Source organism: Fukomys damarensis, unplaced genomic scaffold (genome assembly GCF_012274545.1).
Source record: "Fukomys damarensis isolate Sample0158 unplaced genomic scaffold, DMR_v1.0_HiC HiC_scaffold_6, whole genome shotgun sequence".
Taxonomy (NCBI): domain Eukaryota; kingdom Metazoa; phylum Chordata; class Mammalia; order Rodentia; family Bathyergidae; genus Fukomys; species Fukomys damarensis.
In genome coordinates, this window is record NW_022900918.1 from 33,242,215 (window position 1) to 33,248,776 (window position 6,562).

Sequence of the window (6,562 nt, forward strand, 5' to 3'; positions counted from 1 at the left end):
GCGCTGGTCCCCTGGCTTCCCTAGTCACGCAGCGGGTTGCTCACGTTACCCAAACACAGCCTTTGGAGCAAGAGAAAAAGGGACATTTATTTCAGAGAGCTTCATGGTCAAGTTTCCCAAGCACCATTCGATCAACTTTGCTGATTTCCCCCATACGTCCGGAGAGGAGAACGGCATAGGATCATTCCCAGCTTAGCAAAGAGAGAAGAGGGCTGCCTTGCAAGCGCAAGGACCTGAGTTCAATCCCCGGTACCAAAGGAAAAAGAGAGAGAAGAAAAACTTCACCCAGAGGGAAGGTATCCCAGGGAATCACTTCATTTGTTTAGTCACTCAGCAAACACCTGTCGGGCCAAATGGGTCCCAGACTGCTCCTGGGAACGAAGGGCATAGGACTGGCTTTTCCTTTAAAGTTAAAATGCCTTTGTGGAAGTTTAGGGAGGCACAAAGCTGTAAAGCAACATCAAATGTTAAAACAAAAAAAAGTCCTAGTGCCGTTGGCTACAGCTATGAAAATACTAGAGAGCTTCAAATTAAGAATTTAAAACCTCAGATGGGGCAGGGGATTTAGCTCAGCGGTTCAGTGGCCTGCCTTGCAAGCGCAAGGGCCTGAGTTCAATCCCTGGTACCAAAAAAAAAAAAAGAAAAAAAAAGAATTTAAAACCTCGGGCCAGGGATTTGGCTCAGTGGTTCCACCACCTGTTTTGCAAGTGCAAGGTCCTGAGTTCGATCCCCAGTACAAAAAGAAACAAAAGAAAATTAAAACCTGTTGGAAAACCCAGAGCTGAGCTTTGGAGTTTTTCCCCTTTTTCATCTCCTTGTTCCTCCTCCTTGGACGGTAGGAGCCAGGTGGGAGTAGGGAGGGGTGAGATCCACCCTGTCAGACTTGCAGGCAGCCCCCAGGGCCCAAGGCCAGACACAGAGAACTGGAGCTAGGCTGGTGGTGAAGGCCTGAAATCCTAGCCCTCGGGAGGCTGAGGCAGGAAGATTGCAACAAGTTTGAGGCTACACAGCTAGATCTATCTTCTTTACACACACACACACACACACACACACACACACACACACACAATAGAAGCTGCTTAGGCTCCGGGGAGAGGCCAGCCCAGGCAGGTGTCTTTCTCCCACCCGATGTCTTGTTCCAGAACCATCCTGCTCCAGCTGCAGCAGACTTCAGAGAGGCGGGCTGCACAGCAGAAGCCGAATCCAAGCCAGAACAAAACATGCTGCAGAAAACCTGCCTCTCTGCTCACCCCGCCACCTAGTACAATAGCTGTACTATTGACCTGGGGATTCTTAAGCTCTCTTGGTGGCCCATGCCTGTAATCACACACATCTGTGAGGTTGAGGCAGAAGGATCCAAAGCCGGAGCCCAACCAGGGGAATTTAACAACTTAGGGAGACCCTGTCTCAAAATAAAGAAATAAAAGAGGATTGGGAACATAGCTCAGTATGAAGGCCCTAGGTTCTACCCCAGTAGCATACAAAAGGAATAAAAAAGAAAAACAGGACATGTTTCTGAGGTGAAGGTTTGGGTCTGCAAGGAACTTTCAAGCTTTTTTCTTTACAGTTGATAGACTGAAAACCCTATCTTACACGGTGTCCTAACAGTTAAAATCTGCTAACAGGGATAATGCAGAGAAAAGAACCTGTCACGTTTGGTCTACAAAATACCAAATAATTGGCTTGGCCAGATTGTGTTTGGTTTTGAAACAATGAATCAAATGACCTTAGTTATTCAGATGCATAATAGAATCCAGGGAAAAGGACATTCCCTTTCCCTTCCTCCATGGAGCTTGGATGAGCTTCTGGCTTCATACCTAAAAAGCAGGTGGTGGGGCTCTTCTGGGGCCCAGAAAGGGAAGGATAGAAAACCACAGAGCCAACTCACGGCTTTGGTTTCTGGGACCTGCTCTTCCCCACAGTGCTTCCCAGAGCACTGCAGGCCACTCCTGGCCAGCAGGGACACAGAGGCAGCGCAACCCACTGCTGTAACTTCACTGTGGCCCTTCCAGGTTCCCACTTGTCGCCAAGGCCTTGTCCCCCCTGGGGACTGGTCATTCGGCGAGAAGTGGACGGGATGTGAGAACCCAGTCATCTGGGTCAGACACCGGACACAAGTGCACAGCAAAACGTTCGGTGTGTGTTTAAGACTTAAAAAACACACACAGTTAAAAGACGCATCGCCATGAACTTCCCTCAAATATGGTCCCTTGCCTCAAGCCCACTTCTCCCATTATTCTGGCCACTTTGGGAGGCAGCTCTGAAGTCCTTTTTAGGGAGTGACAAAAATCCAGTCAACGCTGTTTCAGAAAAACATGGTGATGCGTCCCCATCCAGGATTCACCAGATCTGGCTCTGTGCAACTTCTTTCTCTTCCTAAAAGTCAAAATGGCCATGAAAGGGAAATGTTTTGAATTGACTCAGGACCTCCAGGCAGTACTGGTGGCACAACTAAAGGCACTCACACAAAATTAAAGAGAAAAGAGTTAAAACAGGGCAGGGAGTGGGGGTCAGTGGTAGAAGTGTACTTGTCTACCAAATGTGAGGCCCTGGCTTCCATCCCTGGCACCAACACACACACACACACACTATTAAAATAATACATTTTAAAGCCAGTCATGATGCATTTGCCTGTAATTCCAGTGCCCAGGAGGCTGAGGATGGCGGATCACCACGAATTTAAGGCCAGCCTGAACTACACGGCAAGACCCTGACTCAAAACAAAAGGTAAATGTTATGTATATTTTACCATGATTTTAAAAAAACAATGTGAAATAAAGATAATAAATACAGTATTTTTAAAAAGTACAAGTATGATGCTTGACACACAGCGGGCACACAGGGTAAATGATTTCCATCCAGGTACTAAGTCTGACCGGCTGGACAGGACAACAGTCTCGCCGCAGCAGAGTACAAGTCTAGGGCGAATCCCGTTTTCTCATTTGCTTTCTTGGGAGAACACTGGGGAGAATTGGCACATTCGGCGGCACGAGCAGCCTGGGACAGCTTCGCGGCTCTGCTGCTGTTAGCATACAACTAGCTGCGTAGCTGTAATGACTCCGAACTCTTATCTCATTGTTTTGTTCCAGGCCGACTTTGATTAGAAATTAAAGCCCTAGGAGGACGGTGCAGTACCAGCTTCTGACTGAAGGGGCGCCATTCCCACAGAAAAATAAAAACGTGTGGCCTTCTGGGATTTGAGTGGCTACTGTCCCAATTAGAGGACTTGCTCAAGGTCGCACTGCTGGCAAAACCAAGTCTCTGACTTAAGTCTTCATTTTCTCCACCAAACCACACAGCCGCACCTGAGCACCTCAGATTTGAGGTTCCACGGTGCTCCAGGCTGTGATTTAGAACAATCAAAGCGACTGACGGCAGGCCTCACCCCCCCACACCCCTTGCCCAGGATTGTCAACTCCTGAGCTCTGACGATCCTCCTGCCTCAGCCTCCCAAGTACCTGGAAACAGGGTTAGACCGGGCAGCTCTGAATGGCCAGAGAGTGTCTTGGGTTGTCTAGGAAAGCAGCCGCCTGGAGGGATGAAGTGTGGGCCTGGAATCTGTGAGCAGGACTGGCTTTCACCTGCTCTTTTCCCCACCTCGCCCTTGCAACCTTGTTCTCCCACGCTTTCATCCTTCTCCAGTCCCATCCCTCCGTTTGCTGTCTGCCTCCTCTTCCCTGTTTTGTTTATATTTGCAGGGCTAGAGATTCGACCCAGGGTTTCACCTGGGTGTGATGACGCACACATGTAATCCCAGCACTGGGGAGGCTGAGGCAGGAGGATCCTTGGGAGTTTGAGAGCAGTCTGTACTAAACACATAACGAGACCCTGTCTCAACGCCCCCCCAATGTAAAAATTGATAAACTCAGGGTCTCTAGCATACTAGGCAAGCACTCTACCACTGAGACACATCCTCACCCTTTTTATTTTAATTTATTCAAAACAGGGTCTTGTTAAGTTGCCCAGGCTGGCCTCAAACTTGCACTCCTCCTGCCTCAGCCACTAGAGCAACTGGAATCACAGTTGAGCACCCCCATGATTGGCTCTTTTCCTTGTAATTTTACATTCTCTCCCTTCTGCCCTTCACAAATAACAAATATAGTGGGGGAAAGGAAGCAAAAAAACTGTGCAATTTTTTCCTCTAATTCTTTGTCCATGTTGTATGTGTGTGTGTGTGTATCAGGGATTGAACTTGGGCCCTTGTGCTTACAAGGCAGGCAGCGGCACCACTGAACTAAATCCCCGGCCCTTGTCCATGTTTTAGAGAGAAACCTAGCTTCTTAAATCATGAGCTGTCCAAGACACACCACAACCCTCACTTCCTGTGAACTCACCACAGGATATGTACGATGCGTATTTTCCTAGAGAAGCCCAGAGAGCAGACAACAGCTAATGTGCTCTGGGAATCAAAGCAGAAATGTCAGCGAGGCTGCTAATTTTTTAGTAAATTAAATATTGCTGCCAGAACTGCTATTCCTATTGGCCTACATCGGATCATGTTGTCTTAATGCAAAGCCCACATTAAGATTCTATTGTAGCAGCTGGGCCTGGTGGAGCATACCTGTGGTCTCAGCACTGACGAGGCTGAGAAAGGAGGACCGTCCCAGGTTGGAAGCCAGCCTGGACTACCTAGAGAGCTCTTGTCTCAAAAAAAAAGGTATAAAATACAACTTTGTATAAATACAAAATATAAATTTTATATTATTTATATATAAGGCACAAAGTTATTTACATATAACTTGCAAAATCCTATTTCTATCCTATTCTTTTTGCAGTGACATTACCAGAAAAGCAATGTGAAATGTTATGAAAAATTGGTATTTTCAAATTACAACAAACATTCCATTTTGGAAGGTGACCCCAAAAGATTATTGGTATGATTTTGCTTCATAAAAGCCCTTTTAAAAAAAATACAGTCAGTCATGTGTCATCCGGGGAATTTCAAATTGTGAAAAACATTTACGAGAATATTTAAGGTGAACATTTTCAAAGTAAGTAGCCAGGCAGCGTCATGGATTTGCTAGCGCTGCCTCTGAAATGAGCAGGTTTTCAAGATTCCTTCAAAGCCTCTGGCCTTTCCTCCCCCTGCAAGCACATATGTGTTCGATTAGTGCTTGGGAAAGAGCGTGTGTTTTCATAGCCTCCGGTGTGGCATTTATAAAACTCGTGATGATTTTAGGGCAGCACCTTCATTTTTTGAATTTTCAAAACTTGTCCTTTTTTACTCTTTTATTTTCTTTGTGCAAAACAAAGACTGAAGAAGCCCTTTAAGAAATTTTATCCATTCTCGGCAGAGTCCAGTTTGTTGACCTGCAGGCCATGGAGTGAAACCTTTCTTTTAAGTCGAGCATTCCCCATTGGGAAGCACTCAGCGTTTTCTTTTTATGAGGAATTTTAACTGCTGGATTTAATTTAATTATTGTATTTTGTACATACTCCCAGGAGCCCAGGGGCAGGAGCTCTACTTTTTTGGAAACTTTCAAATAAATATGTTTAGAAAATGCTCATTTTGGATGGCAACATTACTTTTTGGACTTATATTTCAGGTCCACATCCCAGACTCTGATCCTGCAGTTTCCAGGCTCATGGGCAGTGGGTGTTGACCTCAGGGACCTTTTGCTACGGACACAGGACTCAAGGTCTCGCAAGGGCATGGAGAATCCGGCTCTGAAGCTGAAGTGCATTTTATTCTATTTTACTCGGTACCGGAGATTGAACTCGGGTCCTTGTGCTTGTGAAAGCAGGTGGCGGAACCACCAAGCTAAATCCTCAGCCCTGAAGTGCATTTTAAAAGGCGATGGTTCTGGGGGCGAACCCAGCTAGAGTTTCCTACTCGGATGTCACCTGTTCACCGGAGCATGCTCTTGTCTGTTACTGTCTGTCCCCCGAGTTTCTGTAAGGTCCGCACAAAGTCCACAGCTCCTCTCCCACTCAGCAGAGGCACATCGTGTCACACACACACACATACACACATCAGAGAATTGTCATCCCTAGTGAATAGTAAAGACTCAGTATCTTTGTTTCTCTTTTTTTCTTGTTTTTAAAACACTATGTAAAGCAGGCTGGCCTCCAACTTTCAAGGACCCTCCTGCCTAAGCCTCCTGAGTGCTGGGATTATGAGTATATGCCACCACACCTAGCTTACAAAGGGAATTTGATTTCCTTATTTACTTTTATCAAAAAATTTAAGTTACCAAAATCATGGATTTTTTGGTGCCAAAAATCACTGGCTGCATGTTGGAATTATCTGGTAGAGCCAGCACAAACCTGTAATTCCAGCACTTGGAAGGCTGAGGCAGGAGGATTGTTTGAACCTAGGAATTCCAGGCCAGCCTGGGCAACACAGCAAGACTCAAAAAAGAAAAAAGAATTATCTTGTAGGCTTTTCATGGATGCCAATGTCCCGGCGCCACCCAAAACTCATTAAATCAGCCTCTAGTTTGACCTATCATTTTGTAGACTAAAGAGAAAAACAACTAAAATAAAACTACATAACCTCAAAAGATAACATCTGACTTCTGCATTAGAAGGTAAACTTTTTTTTTTTTTTTTTTTTTTTTGG

At 45.8% G+C, this 6,562-nt stretch overlaps 1 protein-coding gene and 1 long non-coding RNA gene across 2 annotated transcripts in view; one reads left to right on the forward strand and one right to left on the reverse strand.

The window, feature by feature from the left end:
* The window catches only part of Clybl (citramalyl-CoA lyase), a 169,380-nt gene extending 166,712 nt beyond the window's left edge, over positions 1–2,668 (forward strand). The window contains exon 9 of the mRNA XM_010604602.2: positions 2,644–2,668. The gene's annotated coding sequence lies outside the window, so the exon portion shown is untranslated. The remainder of the gene's footprint in view (positions 1–2,643) is intronic.
* Positions 1–6,562, reverse strand: part of LOC117285131 — a 56,499-nt gene that overhangs the window by 47,369 nt on the left and 2,568 nt on the right. The gene's annotated exons all lie outside the window — the stretch shown is intronic.